Here is a 21,167-nt window from a genome sequence, read left to right on the forward strand (position 1 = left end):
GCATGTCATAGAGCTTTCTCTTATCATGCCCCTATTCTGTGGAATGATCTCCCTGCATCAATAAAACAGTCAGGTTCTGTAGAGACCTTCAAGTCCAGATGTAAGACACACTTATTTTCCCTTTTTGTATGGCTACCATACTGGCATAGTATAATTTTATGCTTTTTCCTCTTAATTTGTTTTATTAGGAAATGGAGCATGGTGCAACCTCAACTTATCTAAATTCTGGGTCTTTTAGTGAAGCTTAAGGCTAGTGGATGGCAATCACCTTAGTATTTCTTGTTGCTTAACACTGACAAATTATACTGTATTTCTTGTCTTTCTGATGTCTGATTCTGATGTTTACTCTCTGTTTAAAGTGTGGCTCCATCCAGAAATGTGTGTGGTATCTGTGCTGGAGACCCTCCTGACCAGTGCACCAGCAACATTTCCTGTATATTCGTTTTGTGAATTGTTTTGTAATTTATGTCGGTAGCATGGCCCAAGCAGAGGGTCACCCCCTTGAGTCTGGTCTGCTTGAGGTTTCTTCCTCAGAGGGAGTTTTTCCTTACCACTGTCACCTGTGTGCTTGCTCTGGGGGTTAGTAAGGTTAGACCTTACTTGTGTGAAGTGCCTTGAGGCAACTCTGTTGTGATTTGGTGCTATATAATTGAAAATAAATTGAATTTTAAAAATAAATTGAAACGTTTACTGAATATTTACTGTGATATTTTCATGAAATAGATGGAAAATTAAGTACTTCATTTCTGATTTGTTTTGGAACCATGCAATGGGGACTCATTAGGAACATTAATAGTCACCAAAGGGCTTATTATTTATTTATTTAGTAAAGCTTAATATGATCAAAACCTAAACAAAAATTAAAATGCTAAGCTGCACTTTTTCAAGATAAAGTGCATTCTTCAAGGCGGAGGGGAAATAGGGAAATGTAATTCAGTAGAACAAGCATGATACAATATTTTATTCATATTGTATAATGAGGTACAACTGTACTCACATAGTGGGTGGTGGAATAATAGCTGTGGTTGTTTGCCAAGATGAGGGTATTAAGGCAAATACTGATAGTACCAAACCATTAGCTTCAAGAGTCAGAGAATGGGAGAGTAAACATTTAGAATAATTACATTTTCCACTCTGCACTTACTACAAGTGTTAACCTCAAGACTGAGGCTAAACCCATTACATGGGAAAACACAGAGTGAAAGAACTATAGAAGCTCAGGATGGAGGAAGAGAGATATGATCAGCAAAGTCTATTGCAACAAAAGAATAATTGAGTAAAAAAAAAAAAGCATTTGTGTGTTTGTTCCCAATGCTTGCCCTTGAATGTGACCCTAACAGATGAAGAGATCTACAGCCTGAGGACAGTGACAGCCATCGACTGTATTACTGCGGCTCTGTCCCTTAATCTGCTGTTCAAGGCACCAGGATCGTAGTCCATCATCATATTGGAGCACTCTGGGAATCACAGTCACTATAACACAGCATCGCTCTGCGTTAAGTGATTGACAAACAGTGCACGCACCATGTTCACAATTCACACTTACATGCACACCACTGTAGAAAATTCATCAATGCAATGTCACAAGTGACAGATGAGACTAAATATCAGACCTAACAGGGTGTACAGAAGCTTAAAATCTCTATAATTATTCGTTACAGAGAGAGAGAGACATTGAGAGAGGAAAAACAGAGAGATTAAAGAGACTGAGTTGTTGCTCAACAAAATCAGCAGGATCAGCACCATGGACAGCGTCTTAGAAAATTGTTCTTTATAATGTTGAGCATGACACCTTTTTATATTACATTACCAATGTAACTTTTAGGGCCAAGTGGTTACTGTGCACAGTAGAAGGTTCCTGGATCAAGGCCACCCCTGCCTATTTTCCATGGAATGTAGAGTTGTGTCAGCAAGGATATCCATCACAAAAAAAATGTGAAAAATCAACATCTACCTTGGATCTGCTGTGGTGACCCTGAGTGAAACAAGGCAGAAGCAGGAAGTCCTTACTTTTTACAAATGTAACTTTTAGATTATTTGGTGTGAATGTTCTTGTATATGGTTGGTGCTGCAACATTTCTTTCTTTGCATGTTTGGCAATTGTTCAAATTTTATTTTGCTATTCTTATTATAGCCACAGCAAATTGTCACCCCTCTAAATCTGGTCTGCTTGATGTTTTTTCCTGTAGTAAAAAAAAAAAGAGAAACACCTAAGGGATTTTTCCTTTACCACCTTTGCCAAAGTTCTCACTCTTGGCGGTGAGAAAGGTTAGATTTTACTCTTGTTGAGCACCTTGGAAAGACATATGTGTCATGTAGTGCTGTACATTGAATTGAAATATATTTAAATTGAATTGAACAATTTCTAGTTAGCAGTTATAAATAATATATATAATATAATACAAATTAATAATAATAAATAAATAAATTCATAATTAATTGAAACTGAATTGAATTGTGTTAGGATGGCCAAAGCAGATGACCTCACCGATTCTGGTCTGTTTAAGGTGTCTTCCTATAATTAAAAGCAAGTTTTTACTTACAACTGTTGCCAATGTGCTTGCTCATTCGGGGGGTAGGGTTCAAACCTTATTCATGTGTAGCACCTTGGAGTCACTCATGCTGTGTTTTGACATTGTATCAACAAATAGAATGTAATGATCCATGTAATGCTGGTCCAACTGTTATCCAACAGCGACAGCTGTTTTTCATTTTCATCAGCCAAACATGGGACAACCTCCCATAATTACAAATATAAGATTCATCATTAATACTTAATGACATCCCATTATACTCAATGACTGCTAAAAGTATAAATAAAAATAAACATCACCAAAAGATGAGTTTCCTTCCCTGAGATGCTTTGCAATGCCATTACTGAAGCCTTCGTCTGTTGCTCTTTGTATATGGACCTGTCTGTCTTCACTTTTATCTTCACTTTGTGAACAATATCAAGTTGTATTGGGTTGAGATCAGGTGACTAATTTGGCCATTGAAGAATATTTCATTTCATTGCCGTCAGAAGGTGCTTTGCTTTTTCATAAGATCTGCAGGGCCGGCCCAAGCCTTTATGGGGCCTTAAGCAGAATTTAATTTGGGGGCCCCCCTACCATCACCTCAGCACCAGATGCCTCATTATTCCATAGGCTACACTGTTATGTGTGCAACGTACCCACAATCATTAGCATCATGTGTAATTATCTTACATCATACAGGTGTCACTCTTGTTTTTAACCTTAAAGGGGTAGCAAACTCATAAATATGTTTTAATTAACTTCTACATACAGAGTGATGTATAAGTATGGCTCATTAATTTAACTATTTGAAAGTAACATCAGCGGGCAGGAGACTGCATTTATAGTAAACACGTTAAATAGTTTAATTTCTTTCAGATGTGCAGTAGTGTGCAAAATGTTCAATATACAAATACAAAATAGAATCAAATGACATTCACATTATCTTACAGAAAAATAAAGTTGTAATCAAAATTAAATACTTAAATAATAAATACAATACTTAAATAATCACCAAAATGAACATAGAGATCCACAACATAACAGCAATGTGTGTGCACAGCAATGCACAAACATTGCACTGGGGGCTATTGCTTTAACTTGGCCTGCAAACCATTGAGCTGAGCTACTTTTCCCCACCTTTTGCACCAAATTAATCTGAGGAGTTGATCTGCCCTGCTGTTTAACTCTAAGTTTTTCTTCGTAAGGAAGACTATCAAATGGCTTCGCCAAAATCCGGTCCACAACAAATTGTCTGCCATTATGTGCAGCTTGCTACCTAGCTAGCTCGCTAGCTGGGACTGGCGCGAGGCTAGTGTGAAGTGTGTCCGCCTGTGAGTGCTTTGTGACGGTGGAGGAGCTCAGCAGCACCCGCTGCTCGGTAGGGACAGAAAGTGCAATAGAAGTCAGAAAGAGTGATAGAAGTCAGTCTCCAAACACAAGCAGCTACAAAAAAAACACACACCAGAAACAGAAGCTCGATTTGTCGCTAGTCGTTTTTAACAAAGACAACGCCGCTAAGAGGATTAGGAAAGTCTTCGGTTCAACTCAGAACAGAATGAAAATGCTCCCACGGATGTTTACACCAAAAGATCGCTGATTCGCTCATTTCACTGTCAATCAAAAAGGGATTCAGCCTCAGACAGATCATCCAATCATCATGCAGAAGCTGAGCGTCCGGGCCAGCCGAGGCCAGCCACTGCCCCATAGACCCCAGACACGCTGAGCGTCCGATGGGCGGGACAAAGCCCAGATTTATCCAATGACTCGTCTCGTTTCGCTGCATGCTTTGTGTCGCTATTGAACTCTGTGGACGCTAAGCGACACCTAAAGCACTTTACACTAAACGAACGGAGCATTTCACAAATAATGACAACAAAAATTGTAATATTGGACATGCAAACCTACCTTTGTCTTGTTGTTTTTCTTGTCTTCCAACTTCTTCTTTTTTTCTTTTCTCTGCTCCAGAGGGATAATTTCTTTTCTGAGACATGACTTGCACTCACTTCATTCCTCATGATTAGTCATCGACCACCTGACCCAAGCGGTGCATCTAAATGTGCCCAACGGTGGCAGCAGCCAACAGGAGGCATCAATTAACCTAGTATTGGTATTTTGTCAAAATGAATTTATTTTTTTCGGGTGTAATACAATTTTGTTTAAATTATTCAATATTATTTTAATTTCATGTATATATTTACTTTTTTATCACAACATCTCGGTGCTCTCGGGGCCCCCTGGTGGCATGGAGGCCCTAAGTGACCACGTAGTTGGCGTATGCCTTGGGCCGGCTCTGAAGATCTGTTCTCATAGCACTGTTGCCTCACAGCAAGAAGGTCTGGGGTTCAGTTCCACCCATGCCAGGTTACTTTCTGTGTGGTTTGTATTTTCTGGGTGGGTTTCCTCCAGACACTCTCCTTTCTCTGCCGCTGTCCTAGACAGCATCTCTACATCTCGAGGTGGTCCCCAAGCGCCGGACTGTGGATGCCAGCTGTGCCTATTGTGTCTAATTTAAAATGGGTTAAATGCAGAGGACAAATTTTGTTGTATGTATTCATGTGTATTCATGTCATGTACAATGACAATAAAGGCTCCTCCTTTTCTTCTTCATCATCTATCATCCATCTGCATGGCAAAGCTCCATTTGGCAGCATATGGTTGAATGTGATGAGACAGTATAGCTATATGCATTTCAGAATTCATTATTCTACTTCCATCAGCTTTCACATCATCAATAAACACCAGTGACTCAGATCCATTGGCAGCCACAACTGCCCATGATATAACACTGCCTCTGCCATGCTTGACAGATGATGAAATGTGCTTTGGATTGTGAGCTGTCCCTTTCGCCATACTATTTCAATAATTCTGGTACAAGCTAATTATGGTTTCAGATGTCTAAAGACTCTTGTTCCAGAAATGGGCAGGCCTTTTTAGATGTTTTTTGAGCAAAGGTTAATCTGACCTTTCTTCTCTTGAGGGTTACCTGTGGTTTGTACATTCTCCTAGATCAGGGGTGGGCAACGAGGGCTGAGACACTACAGGTTTTCCTTGCAACCAAACACCTCAGCAGATGGGGGGTTCTATCCTGGGACCCATCCTCTTTGCTCTTTATCTCCTCCCACTCAGAGAGATTTTTAAAAAAACATGACGTGGCCTACCATTTTATGCTGATGATTGTCAAATCTACATGCCTATCATTAAAAACAGCCTTTGACCCCTGACACACCTACTCGACTGTATGTGTGATGTCAGGGCTTGGATGCCACAGAATTCTTTGAAACTTAATGAGGTTATGACAAGACAGAGGTTATGTTGTTTGGAAGTGCCCTCGTTGACTTGGGACCTCTCAAGGATTTTGTACGTCCCAAGGTCACCAGCCTTGGCGTCACTATAGACAGCGATTTTAAATTTGATAAACAAATCAATGGCGTTTTGAAATCATGCTTTTATCATCTTCATCTTTTATCAAAGGTAAAACCGTTTTTATCTTTTAACCTTTTTGAACAAGTTGTGCACTCTTTTTCAAGTCATCTGGACTACTGTATCGCACTTTATTCCAGCATTGGCCGAAATAAAGTTAGTCCAGAACACTGCAGCGCGACTTTTAACAGGGGCCTGGAAGCGTGAGCACATAACCCCAATTCTTGCATCTTTGCACTGGCTTCCTATTAATTTTAGAATTGATTTTAAGATTTTATTGTTTGTCTTTAAAGCTTTGAATGGAATGGCACCTCAATACATCACTGACCTCCTACAAATTTACTCTCCAGTGCGTGCTCTGAGGTCTGAGGGCCATTTCCAGCACGTGGTACCCAAGACGAGACTTAAAACCAGGGGGGGGGCAGGGCTTTCTCTGTGGCTGGCCCCAGACTTTGGAATGCTCTGCCCCACCATGTCCGAACAGCCCCCACAGTGGAGTGCTTTAAGTCTCGTCTGAAGACCCACTTTTATTCTCTGGTTTTTAACACTGCGTGAGTTTTGTGGTCCTCTGTTTTATTGGTTTTGTTTTTATTTTGGTAGATTTTATTGGTTTTGTCTTTTGTATGCTGTATGTATGTATGTATTTATTTATTTATTTATCTTGCACTTTTAGTTATTTTTATTGTTAATTTTCTTATTTTTAATTTATTTCTTGACTATTGGGGTTTTATCTATCGTGATTCTACTGTATGTGCAGCACTTTGGAACGTCTTTCATGTTAAGTGTGCTATATAAATAAAGTGGATTGAATTGGATGAGCATAAGCGCCTGATCATCAATTAAATCACCTCCCAAGGTCATTGGTAGCAAGGAAAGCTGCAGTGCCTCAGCCCTTCATGGCCAAATTGTCATCTTTGACAATAAAATGCTTAGTGTAGTTTTGATTTCTCAAGGTTGGGAAGGCTGTTTTCTTCACCAAGGAAATAGTAATTTTGCCATCATCCACTTTCATCATCTTCCATGATCATCCAGGCCTTTTGTTGTTGCTTAACGAGCCAGTTTGTTGTTTGTTTTGATTTTTTATTTTAGGAATGTACCAAATTGTTCATGTCACCACTCCTAAAGTTATAGTAATAGTTAATGTAATGCACAGTGATCAAATGCAAATTCAGCACTTGGAGTCAACTCCAGAACTTTTATCGACTTAATTTGTCATGGATGATGACTGCATGAGCTCTTTAAACCTGATGGAACTCTGACTCAAAATAACACAAACCTGACCTATAAAAATATAGAAGTCCTGCCTGTTTTTACAACTCCAAATCAGAAAAAAAAAAAAAAAAAAATGGAATGGTGTGGAAAATGCAAATTAAAAAAAAAACCCTGCTGTGAATCTTGTTTATTTTGGCTTCTGTTTCACTGCAGATAGATAGACCAAGACATTTCATGTTTTGTGTGATAAAATTCTTTTTTTTTTTTTTTTTAATATGCATCCATTCCTACAGTAAAATCACCACTGTTACATTACCACTGTCAGTGAGCATATGGTCCCACTTTGACCAGAGTAGGACCATATGTACACTGGCAGTGTTAATTTAATACTGGCAGTGTTAGTTTTACACTGGTGATTTTACTGTGTACATTAAGGCCTGCATTTAAAAAGTAGGGATACTAAAGCATTTATTATTTTGTAATGTCACCAATTCTTCTCAAACACTTAATACATGTTGGCACTGAGGATTTCAAGCAATAAAGGTTTTCATGTATTATTCTCTCCCATTCTTCCTTCAAACATATCTTAAGGTGTGGAATAGCAGCCCAGTTTCAAGGATTTTTGTTTGGTTTTTTTGCGCTCCCGTGATGAAATGAGCCAAATTTTCATGATGTTTTTTTTTTTAACTCACTATTTCTAACCCTACTCCTACCCCCGACCCTAACCTTAACCATAACCTAATCTTACTCTTCTCCCCCCACCCTAACCATAACCACACCCAACCCCCCCGCTTCACTTTTAATTTTGTGCAGCCATCACAGAATGTATTAGAATGAATTTGTGCTGCCGTGACGAAAATGAGGTACTTTTCTTCACAATATCACGAACCAATAGATTAATGTATATTTTGTGCTGCTGAATCACGACTTGCCGTGAGACCAGGTTGGGAATAGTATCGGGTCAGCACTGTGTATGTTTCATGCCAGAATTCTCCACCCTTTCTCTCGTGGGACAGGTCAGAATTGCAGGAAGGAAAGTTCAGTACCCATACTCCCTCCTCTGCAGCCATGTGTGCAGAATGCAGTTTTGCATTGTCTTGTTGAAAAATTCATATATGTCCCTGGAAAACATGTTGTCTTGAAGGCACAACACGTTGCTCTCAAATCACCTTTCTGCATTCATGCTGCCATCACAGAAGTGTAAATTATAATAGACAAGGGGCACTGACACACCCCCATGCCATGACAGACCCTGGCTGTGGATGTTTTGCTGATTACAGTCTATAGATAGTCCTTTTGATCTTTGGTCCAGAGCACATGGCATCCACTTCTTCCAAATTAAGATCTGGAATACTGATTGGTCTCACTGCAATACACTACACTGTGTGATGATCTAACCCAGATGCCTCGAAGCACAGAGAAGTGCTGAGTTTTCATCACAGCTGATATTTTCAGATTGTTGACAAACCAGAACTGCAAAATGTCTGATTGAATGTAACTGCTGGGTTCTGTGTTATTGTGAGAACCTGTCTTCTGACGAGGCTTCACAAGAACTGTAATTCTAAGAATAACGGTGACAGATCAGTAAGTCTGGCTAAAATTGCCATGATTTTTTTTTTTATCCAGTGTCGTAACAATGAACATTCACTCCGCGTCTTACTCCAGCCAGACATATGGTGTCATGTATTTTAGAATGCCATTCAAAGCTTTCTGAAAATAATGTATCAGATATAGCCACAGACACATCTTTACAGAATCAAAGTTGCTTTACCAAATAACTGACTGTCCAGACAATTCAAAGGTTGAAATGTGGCAGGTGCTCTGACCTGATGTCATCACTACAGAGAAAGCCTCCACATTCTAACAGAAGTGACCAATCTTCAAGAAACACTATTATACATCAAAGTTTCTTCTGTAACCAGGACGGTTAAACCCAGTTCAACCTGAAATTATTAGACAGTTTAATGAAACCTGTCCAAAGTCAACAGACTCTCCCTACAGATAACAGCTCAATAAACTAAAATCCCAAGCAGCCAGACACAAGTATCAAAGGTCGTAAATGACCCACCTTGGGCTGTAGCGGCAGTGCCACCTGGAAGAACACAGACACACTCCAATGTGCAAATAAACTCTTTACCAAAGTGGGAAATTGTAATTCCCTTTATTGTTGTTATAGTTATCAAAGATAAAATGTATATTCCAGTTTAATCTGTAAACACATTTCTTTCGTGTGATGCCTTTTATAACTGTTAATGTATGTAAATGTTATTTCTTGAATTAGTTATTTAGTTCATGAATTGTCATGGTGAAAAGTGTTTCTTTTAATTGCTTTCCTGTTCTAGGATGTATATAGAAAACTCAATATTCTTATATTTTGTTAGCCCAAGAAGAAAGAAGGTCTGTGCCATTCATTGTATCTGATGTGTGTTTCAAATAACTTTCTTTTGGGGAAGAATCTACCAAATGGGCAGAGCTTATGAACATCAATCAATCAATCAATTTTTTTATATAGCGCCAAATCACAACAAACAGTTGCCCCAAGGCGCTTTATATTGTAAGGCAAGGCCATACAATAATTATGTAAAACCCCAACGGTCAAAACGACCCCCTGTGAGCAAGCACTTGGCTACAGTGGGAAGGAAAAACTCCCTTTTAACAGGAAGAAATCTCCAGCAGAACCAGGCTCAGGGAGGGGCAGTCTTCTGCTGGGACTGGTTGGGGCTGAGGGAGAGAACCAGGAAAAAGACATGCTGTGGAGGGGAGCAGAGATCGATCACTAATGATTAAATGCAGAGTGGTGCATACAGAGCAAAAAGAGAAAGAAACAGTGCATCATGGGAACCCCCCAGCAGTCTACGTCTATAGCAGCATAACTAAGGGATGGTTCAGGGTCACCTGATCCAGCCCTAACTATAAGCTTTAGCAAAAAGGAAAGTTTTAAGCCTAATCTTAAAAGTAGAGAGGGTGTCTGTCTCCCTGATCTGAATTGGGAGCTGGTTCCACAGGAGAGGAGCCTGAAAGCTGAAGGCTCTGCCTCCCATTCTACTCTTACAAACCCTAGGAACTACAAGTAAGCCTGCAGTCTGAGAGCGAAGCGCTCTATTGGGGGTGATATGGCACTACGAGGTCCCTAAGATAAGATGGGACCTGATTATTCAAAACCTTATAAGTAAGAAGAAGAATTTTAAATTCTATTCTAGAATTAACAGGAAGCCAATGAAGAGAGGCCAATATGGGTGAGATATGCTCTCTCCTTCTAGTCCCCGTCAGTACTCTAGCTGCAGCATTTTGAATTAACTGAAGGCTTTTTAGGGAACTTTTAGGACAACCTGATAATAATGAATTACAATAGTCCAGCCTAGAGGAAATAAATGCATGAATTAGTTTTTCAGCATCACTCTGAGACAAGACCTTTCTGATTTTAGAGATATTGCATAAATGCAAAAAAGCAGTCCTACATATTTGTTTAATATGCGCTTTGAATGACATATCCTGATCAAAAATGACTTCAAGATTTCTCACAGTATTACTAGAGGTCAGGGTAATGCCATCCAGAGTAAGGATCTGGTTAGACACCATGTTTCTAAGATTTGTGGGGCCAAGTACAATAACTTCAGTTTTATCTGAGTTTAAAAGCAGGAAATTAGAGGTCATCCATGTCTTTATGTCTGTAAGACAATCCTGCAGTTTAGCTAATTGGTGTGTGTCCTCTGGCTTCATGGATAGATAAAGCTGGGTATCATCTGCGTAACAATGAAAATTTAAGCAATACCGTCTAATAATACTGCCTAAGGGAAGCATGTATAAAGTGAATAAAATTGGTCCTAGCACAGAACCTTGTGGAACTCCATAATTAACTTTAGTCTGTGAAGAGATTCCCCATTTACATGAACAAATTGTAATCTATTAGACAAATATGATTCAAACCACCGCAGCGCAGTGCCTTTAATACCTATGGCATGCTCTAATCTCTGTAATAAAATTTTATGGTCAACAGTATCAAAAGCAGCACTGAGGTCTAACAGAACAAGCACAGAGATGAGTCCACTGTCCGAGGCCATAAGAAGATCATTTGTAACCTTCACTAATGCTGTTTCTGTACTATGATGAATTCTAAAACCTGACTGAAACTCTTCAAATAGACCATTCCTCTGCAGATGATCAGTTAGCTGTTTTACAACTACCCTTTCAAGAATTTTTGAGAGAAAAGGAAGGTTGGAGATTGGAGAACATGCACCAAGCTTTTTTTATAAAGACTCTGAAACAAAGGAGCTCTCTCTCTTTTGGTCTGTTCACAAATAAAGTGATGCGCGGGTGCCGCCCTGTTACTGAGGTGAGGGGATGGTGAACGGCTGCGAACCTTGCGCCGAACTGTGCCAATTTCCTTGCAGATGCCACTTGCAGGCTCTCACAACCCACTGAGATACTACCCTTACTGAATGGTGGTGATACTTGGATGCTAACCAGTGACCTAAGGGGACAACTGGATGTCTTTGGTATTTGGTCTTTGTCAGATCTTTAGGTACTACTGGAATGACTTTGTGTCCAGCAAAAATAAGACTCAGAAGAGGAGGATCACTTGCGTTGTAAGGGGATGTCAAGTGACTACATTTCAGCCATGTGACATGTTCTCTGGGCATGATCCAGCATGCAGTCACCTCAGTGTTGAGGACCCAGTGTCTGCGGAAAGACAAGGGGATGCCCACAATTCAACTGACTGAGCAGATTGATGATAACTTTTCCTGAGGTGGGAGTGGACCAGTTGTCAGACAGGCTGGTTGCCATCCAGGACCAAGTTGGTTCTCTTGTGTGATGGACTTGGTGACATGCAACATCAGTGCATGTTACGAGATGTGAGCTGGCATCTAACATGCAAGCCATGGGTTTTATACTCTCTGAATGTTCATTCTTGTTGTGATATGATTTTAATTGAAGGTGCAAATCTGCAGAAAAGTAGCAGATTCAGGTCAGATGATAAGGCTTTATAAGTTTGCAAGAAGCATTGTCTGAAGCCATGTCAGGCACTGTAAGGAGTGACAGTGTAGTTTTTAACTCTACCAAAGGCTCAAATTTTGGGTGCCCTCTTTGTCGACTCATTCATCACATACATGGAGTGTCAGGGTTAATGAAGCGATGATTTTCAGAAGTAAGTGCAAGGCCGTTTGTGTGCATGTGTCGATTTTGTGCATGGCTGTGTGTGTGTAAAAGAGGGAGAAACTTCTGAATACAAATGTGCAACCCAACTCTCTGTTTCATTGGCTGCAATAACACCCCCACAGACATTTGCAAAGTGCTTTCTCTGATAATTAACTTTGGCCACATCTCCCTGCTCAGTAAGATACACATGCAAAAATGCACACACACACACACACACACACACACACACACACACACACACACACACACACACACACACGTACATCATGATTCCAGTGGGAATCCTTGGCAGTGATCAATGCTGAGAGCTTTCTCCGGTTTCACTCCCCTGATCACTGGTTATTACAGTGGAACAATCTAATTTAATATTCACACATGTATTTTCTTTGCTTGCAGTGCCACTTGCACATATTTGCATGGGCATGTGTAAATGCCTCTGTGCTCTCTCTCACACACACACACACACACACACACACACACACACACACACCACACACACACACACACACACACACACACACACACACACACAACCTACACAAAGAGGTGAGCACAGAACTTATTTCACATCCTGTTGTGAACATGCACATGGCACAATGAATCACTGCAGCCACCGAATCAAAAGCAGATGGATAATTCCATTAATAAACTTTTGTTTGAAAAGCTTGTCTTGAGTTTCTCTATCAATAACTGGAACAATATGTGATGGTCGTGACACACTCACAAACGACACACTCTATAAAGGAAGAATCCACCAAAACTGGCGGCAAGATGCTTTGATTTCCTCGTCAACATTGGAAGACATCAGTTTGAGTCAATGTATAATTTGATGACAATACATTGGGAGTGGGTTTTCTTCTGTTGGCTAAAGTGATTTATATAAGTAATGCTAACAGTTATCAGTCAGATATGTCCTGCATTTTAAGTTGTGAAATCTCCATGAAAATTTATTTCTTCTTTTGGCTGCTGCTTTGTCAGGATCACTGCAGTAGATCATTAATTCTGTTCAGAGATAAAATAATAATAAAATAATCAAAATAATTTATAAGCTACACCCTGAGTGCGGGTTTAACCTCGACACCGTTTCTTTCCTGGGATTCATAATCTCCCACAATCAGGTCAGACCAGACCGAGCCAAGGTCAAAGTTGTCACTGAGTGGCCAGTACCATCTTCAGTAAAGCAGTTACAGCAATTCATTGGCTTTGCGAACTTTTACCGACGCTTTATTCGCGGGTTTAGTCAGATCGCAGCTCCTCTCACTGCACTTACCTCCTCAAAGACTGTGTTTCAGTGGACACCTCAGGCTGACACTGCCTTCTCTGTTCTAAAAGAACAATTCCCCATGGCACCAATCCTCACCAACCAGACTGAACCAGACTGTCAGCTCATTGTCGAGGTTGACGCTTCAGATCAGGACTAGGAGCAGTACTGTCTCAAAGGTCTGAGAAGGACAATTGGGTACACCCGTGCACTTATTTCTCACAGTGCTTGACCCTGCTAAAAAAAAAAACTATGATGTGGGTAACCAGGAACTCCTAGCGGTTAAAGAAGTGCTAGCAGAGTGGAGACATTGGCTGGAGGGGCCACAGTCCTGTTCATTGTTTGGACAGACCATTGCAATCTAGAGTATATCCAGATTGCCAAACGACTGAACACCGGCAAGCCATGTGGTCCATGTTTTTTGGAAGGTTTAACTTTTCCATCTCCTACCGCCCAGGCAGTAAGAATATCAAACCTAACGTGCTGTTTCACCAGTTTTCACCTTCCACGGATCCACCTGAGACACCCGAGACATCCTTCCTCGATCCATGGTTGTGGGGGCACTGACCTGGGATGTCAAGCAAGCCGTCCAGGAAGCCCTCACCCACCATCCGGACCCTGGGGAGGGCTGCCCTGGTCGGCGTTTTGTTCCACCTGAGGCCCGTTCTCAAGTCATTCCAATTCTGCCACTCATCCAGGCTGTCGTGCCATCCCGGGGTCACCCGTACACTGGAGCTCCTTCGTCATCGCTTCTGGTGGCCCACGGTACAAGCTGATGTGAGGGAGTTCATTCAAGCCTGCTTGATCTGTGCCCGAGGGAAGACCTCCCCCCAACCTCCTGTCGGATTCCTGCAGCCTCTCCCGATTCCGGGCCGTCGTGGTCCCACCTCAGGATGGACTTCATCTCAGGACTTCCTCCATCCCAGGGTAACTCAGTTGTCCTCCCAATAATGGATTGGTTCTCCAAGACAGCCCACTTCGTGCCCCTGTCAAAGTTACCAACTGCCCAGGAGACCACCGACCTTCTAGTCTTCCATGTCGTCTGGCTTCATGGCATACCCCTGGAATTGTATCTGACCAAGGGCCTCAGTTTACGTTGCAGTCTGGCGGAGCTTTTGCACTGCTCTTGGGGCTTCAGTCAGCCTGTCGTCCGGGTTTCAATCCTCAGTCCAACGGGCAGGCAGAGCGAACCAACCAGACCCTCGAGCCATCCTACAGGGTGTCTACGCCACCCAACTGACGGACTGGAGCCACACATACCTTGGGTGGAGTATGTGCATAATTCTCAGATCTCGTCAGCCACCGGACTTTTGCCCGTTGAGGCCTCTCTGGGCTACCAACCACCTCTCGTACCCTCCCAGGAAACTGAGGTCTCAGTTCCGTCCATGCAGCTTCACCTCAGGAGGTGCCGTCGGGTGTGGAAAACCGCCCACTCTGCCCTGCTGAAGGCCCAAACACGGACGCAGGGTCATGTGACCGGCATCGGACCCCCGCCCCCGACTATCAGTCTGGGCAGGAGGTGTGGCTCTCATCTCAGGACATCCTCTTCAGACAGACTCTCCGAAATGAGCTCCCAGCTATATTAGACCTCTTGTGATTGAGGGTGGTTAATCCTGGATATTCATCGTCGGGGCTGGGGTTTTCAGTATTTGGTGGACTGGGAGGGCTACAGTCCAGAAGAACGCTCCTGGGTTAAGCGGGGGCTCATCTTGGACCCTTCCCTCATCCGGGATTTCTATCAGGAGCATCCTGATCGCCCTGGTAGGTCGCCTGGGGCTCCCGATTGGGGGGGTTACTGTTGTAGGTTGCCTGCTCCCATTTTCCTGCTGCTGCTGCTTTCCTCCTCTGCTCTGCACAGGTGGTGTGGCGCAAGCTGATCGACACACCTGTTTAATATCTCATCAGCATCTGTATATGAAACTGGGCTCTGCACTCCATCCTCACCAGAAACTTAGTGAACCTTCCAAGGTATATGGCCTCTTTTGTGCGTTTTTATGCAGCGTAACCTCTAGCTAACCTTGAGCTTCCAGGTTCATAAATTATTCTGTTTTTTTCTGTAAGTCGTCTGAGATTATTCCCAGCTCCGGAAATTTTGTTGCTGCGTCTTTTCAGCTTCAGCTTTCATCATCTCTCTGGACCCAGCTAAGACAACTAGTGCATAGTGACTGTGTAACTTTCTGTAAGAACTAACCAGTGCAACCCTGACTCACCTGTGTCTCTTCCCCAGACAGCATCAACAGCTGCAGGCGGCCACCTGGCTTCGAATCCATCCACCGGGACTGACCGGACTGCGGATCCCCTGTTTCCACTGCTGAGCGGGCGGTCCCCATGCAGCTAGACAGTTTGCACATTTATACTCTGTAAATCCTCTGTCAAACAGCTCCGGAGTAATAAATCCGTGATTAATATCTCTCCGCTCCCTGCTTCTGGGTTCGTCTCCCACTCACGCCTGAACTGTAACACTTTGAGCTGCAAATGCTGTTTGCAAGGTGAGACTGTACCCTAAGACACCAATTTGGCAGAGTCTGATGGCACATAAGTCTCAGCCACCCCATAAATTGACAAAGCGGTGATGAGTGGGTATGTCAGGCATGACCTGGGTGTGATGATTCAAAGCAAAACACACCCACAATCTCATATATAGCAAACATATAAGACTAACTAACTTTTGTCTGGATACTTGTCTAATATATTTTTGAAGACTGGGTGGTGCTTTTTATAATATGAAGCTTAGGTTTGGGTTTTAAAAACTATGAGTGACAGAATGCCTCAGTAACCCTGGTATCATCATTGAAGTTAACATCAGCAAGCTATCAATAACTGCTAATTCATGCTAATGGCACTAATGATAAATGGACTGCATTTATATAGCGCTTTTCCATCTGCATCAGATGCTCAAAGCTCTTTACAATTATGCCTCACATTTACCCCAATGTCAGGGTGCTGCCATACAAAGCGCTCACTACACACCGGGAGCAATAGGGGATTAAGGACCTTGCCCAAGGGCTCTTAGTGATGTTCCAGTCAGGTGGGGATTTGAAACGAGGCTCTTCTGGTCTCAAGCCCAACACATTAACCACTAGACCATCACCTCCCCTGCACTAACATACAAATTGTGTAATTCAAAATTTTCACTCAACACAAACACTTGAGCACCAACTTCTTAGATGGCCCGCTAGTACAGCTCACCACACAGCAAGTCATATCATCTCAGATAATTGCAATGAAATATTCAGAGTGGAGAATTACAGTTGAGTCCATGAATGGTTAGCTTGATCTGACATACAGTGAGTCTTTTTTTGCCAGCTTTCACTCGGCCGAGACGGACGCATTTTTCTCTTCTCCCTCCCTCCTTATCTTTCCTGCGTCTGTGACGTGTTGTCTGTGAGGCTGCAGCTTTGCTCTTCTGGAAAACGACAAAAATGGATCTGTTAAAGTGGTCTCTGAACACAATTGACACTATTTTTTCCACAAGACATTCGGGGGCGGAGGACCCGACCTGTCCTGCCGGGATGCATGTGATGGGTTACATGATGGACTCGTGGAGGAGATGGCAGGTCATGTACCTTTACACGCTTTCTGTGGAGGACGTCGAAGATGTGTATATTTGGCTTGGTGGTGACCGGCTTTCTGCTGTGTGGAGCGGGTATGGCGCTGGGTTACCGGAAAATTCTGAAGGTGGAAGCAGCGATAATTGGGCTGTCCAGGCTGCCCCACATGATTGATTCGATTGGGAAGGCAGTGGCTGCGCAGTCAGCGGGTGTTATCCGCATGCTGGAAAACATCTCGGGCAGGATTGCAGCTCTGGAAATCCACTTTGACCGTCAAAGACCACATCCTACATTCAGACGTAATGAGAGCCACCCTGTTCTCAGAACTGTGGAATCTTTCAGGCATCTGCTAATCTGGATATTCATTTGGCTTCCCCAAACACAGCTGCACTTCAAGGCCGCTGCGATAAAAAACTCCTCAAGAAGATCAACACTTAAGCCTCGCTCCCTGGTCATCCCCCTCCCTCAGCTTCTCCAGCTCTGACATTAACTGTGGACAGTGGACTGCTCAGGGCTGAGCCCCTCCCCCTTCCAGGATTGTCGGACAAGGCCGTTGATGGCACCTAATAGGCTGCCTCAGGAGTGTTCTGATAAACTGGACTTTCAAATCTCGGTTGTCATCCTGCATCTTTGTTTGTCTGTGTGATTATTGTTTTTCTGTGCTGATGGGGGTTTTTTTCCCTCATTGCTGCTGTGTAACGCAGTGGCTATGAGGGTTTTTTTTCTCTTCCTTACCTCGTGTGTGCTTTTTATATGTGTTTATGTACCGAGCCGACTTATGTTGTGTGTTATGTGTGTGTCGTTTGTTATGGGTCGGTCTTGGTTTGCTCAGCCCTGCTGTTGACCAAGGCAGGGATGTACATCTGGAGCTGGTCCCCGGGCGCCTAATGGCGACTTCTGCTCCTAACTGGCAATTAGGATGGGTTAAATGCAGTAGACACATTTCATTGTGCAGGGAACATGTTCCTTTGTGCATATGACAATAAAATTCTTTTGAATCCTTTTGAATGCTTGAATTTTGACTCCTTCAATTCTTGAAAATAAGTATTTGAACACCCTGCAATTTTGCAAGTTCTCCCACTTAGAATTCATGGAGGAGTCTGAAATTTTCATCTTAGGTGCATGTCCACTGTGAGAGACATAATCAATCAATAAATAAATAAATAATCCAGAAATCACAATGTATGATTTTTTTTAATAATTTCTTTGTATGTTACTGCTGCATATAAGTATTTGAACACCTGTGAAAATCAATGTTAATATTTGGTACAGTAGCCTTTGTTTGCAATTACAGAGGTCAGGGATTTTGGTCCACTCCTCCATACAGATCTTCTCTAGATCTTTCAGGTTTGGAGTTGCAACTCCCTCCAAAGATTTTCTATTGAGTTCAGGTCTGGAGATTGGCCAGGCCACTCCAGGACCTTGAAATGCTTCTTACGGAGCCCCTCCTTAGTTGCCCTGGGTGTGTGTTTGGGGTCACTGTCATGCTGGAAGACCCAGCCATGACCCATCTTCAATGCTCTTACTGAGGGAAGGAGGTTGTTTGCCAAAATTTCGCAATACATGACCCCGTCCATTCTCCCTTCAATACCGCGCAGTCGTCCTGTCCCCTTTGCAGAGAGCACCCCTAGAGTATGATGTTTCCACCCACATGCTTCATGGTTGGGATGGTTTTTTTTGGGGTTGTTCTCATCTTCTAAACATGGTAAGTGGAGTTGATTCCAAAAAGCTCTATTCTGATCTCATCTGACCACATGATCTTCTCCCATGCCTCCTCTGGATCATCCAGATGGTCATTGGTGAACATCAAATGGGCCTGGACATGTGCTGACTTGAGCAGGGGACCTTCTGCCCTGCAGGTTTTTAAACCATGACAGCATCATGTGTTACTAATGTAATCTTTGTGACTGTGGTCCCAGCTTCTTCAGGTCATTGACCAGGTCCTCCTGTGTAGTTCTGAGCTTTCTCAGAATCATCCTTTCCCCACAAAGTGACATCTTGCATGGAATCCCAGACCAAGGGAGATTGACAGTCATCTTGTGTTTCTGCCACTTTCTAATAAATAATCATAACAGTTGTTGTCTTCTAGCAAGCTGCTTGCCTGTTGTCCTGTAGTCCATCCCAGCCTTGTGCAGGCCTACAGTTTTGTCCCTGGTGTCCTTAGACAGCTCTTTGGTCTTGGCTATGGTGGACAGGTTGGAGTGTGATTGACTGAGTGTGTGAACAGATGTCTTTTATACAGGTAACAAGTTCAAACAGGTTTAATTAATACAGGTAAAGAGTGCAGAATAAGAGGGCTTCTTAGAGAAAAACTAACAGGTCTGTGTGAGCCAGAATTCTTGCTGGTTGGTAGGGGATCAAATACTTATTTGCAGCAGTAACATACAAATAAATGATTAAAAAATCAACATTGTGATTTCCGGATATTTGTTTTAGATTATGTCTCTCACAGTGGACATGCACCTAAGATGAACATTTCAGACCCCTCCATGATTTCTAAGTGGGAGAACTTGCAAAATCGCAGGGTGTTCAATACTTATTTTCCTCACTGTACAAGCTGTTACTCAAACTGCCCACACTTTAAATTTTCTAAACATTGCGGTTTACAATAACTTAAACTGATAAGTCACATATAAATGCCCCATCCTCCACCAAGTATAACTGCCATTAATGGAAAAATGAGCTCAAGACGCAATAGGCATTTTTAATACCAGGCTGTAAATGTGGACATTTTCATAGCGTCATCTGTGGGAAGTGACTTGCTTTTGGAACCATGAGCTATTAAATGAACTGCAAGATTTTGCACTCATTTTTTCAACATCAGAGCTGCTGCTTTGTCACAAATCCACTTATGTAAGGTGTTTCTGATTTGATGTTGTTTAACTACCAGAAATACGCTACACTCAACTCTAGACCACATGTTGTTGCAAACAAGTGTTTGCTGATTGTGTGCACCCTTTTGAGCTGTGTCTCTCTGGGTGGAGAGTGTTGGACTCACCTCATGTTTTCTTCACCGACTCGGTTTGTCGCGGCCACCTGGGGGGTGTTGGCGGGGTCCCTGGGTCCGAACTGCTGTGGCTCCGGACCGTTTGCGCTGCTGACAGCGCGCCGTGTTTTCACTTCACCAGACCGCGGACATTTTTGGTTGTTTATCACTGCACTTATTATGATTATTAAATTCTGTTATCTTTTGAACTGTGCTCTTCTTATTTCATGCTGGGTCCTGCCAAACGCTGGGTCAATGCTCCGACCGCGTCCGACACATAACAGTAGTCTCTGGCCATTTAACAATGGACCAGCGGAAGCAGAGACGGTGTTTTTGCCGGGAAGGCTGCAGCAGATGTTGGAGTTGATCCGGGATCAGTTGCGGGTGCTCTCCGCCCGGGTTGCGCGCATTGGTGCGGCATGGCGGAGTTCACAGCTTGGTTGCGTCGCACCCCGCTGTTACGGCTGTAGCCCCGTCTCTCCCGTGCAGCTGGCTCCAACGCCTGTTGTAGCAGCCCCGGTGGTATTTAGTTTGCACGTTAAGGTGTTGGGTATAACCTGCTGTCATTTACAGCAGTGTGTATTGGTTTTTACTCTGTTACCACGGGGATTTTCTTATTTGGCACTTTGGCTCCCTCTGGTGACAGAGTCACATTACCGTTCAGGTTCAAAGGATGGAAAACACAATGTTTTTCCATTCTTTGCACTTGACGATGTAGGCCAATAGTTTTTTTATTGGTCTATATCTGTTTCTTGTTTTAGTATGAGGTGTTTTTATCAGGGGTTAATTTGTTTTTGTGGGTTTAAAGCACTGTCTGTGGTCTGGAGTTGAAAATGCAGGCTGTCTGGAGCATAGGTTGACCCAGGTGACTTTATGTTAGTGTTGGTCTTTCTTTTTTTTCTTTTGGTTTCACCTCCCAGGGTTTGATGGGATGGTCCTCTGGGGGGTGATGGGGGGGGGGGGTAATTGGGTTGTTTTTTTTTCTCTTTTTTTGTTTTTGTTGTTCCCTCTCTTCTCCTCTGGCTCCAGCCGTGTGAGCCGTACATTGTCGGCGTTGCTGGAGT

General features: G+C 42.8%; 1 long non-coding RNA gene across 1 annotated transcript; it reads left to right on the forward strand.

Annotated features, from left to right (window-relative positions):
• Positions 1 to 4,823: 4,823 nt before the first annotated feature.
• LOC117518791 lies at positions 4,824 to 20,643 on the forward strand. The gene is made up of 3 exons (XR_004563078.1): positions 4,824 to 4,889; positions 5,817 to 5,822; positions 20,634 to 20,643. It is a non-coding gene; the product is annotated as an uncharacterized LOC117518791 (long non-coding RNA).
• Positions 20,644 to 21,167: the final 524 nt, after the last annotated feature.

Source organism: Thalassophryne amazonica, chromosome 10 (genome assembly GCF_902500255.1).
Source record: "Thalassophryne amazonica chromosome 10, fThaAma1.1, whole genome shotgun sequence".
NCBI classification, from domain to species: domain Eukaryota; kingdom Metazoa; phylum Chordata; class Actinopteri; order Batrachoidiformes; family Batrachoididae; genus Thalassophryne; species Thalassophryne amazonica.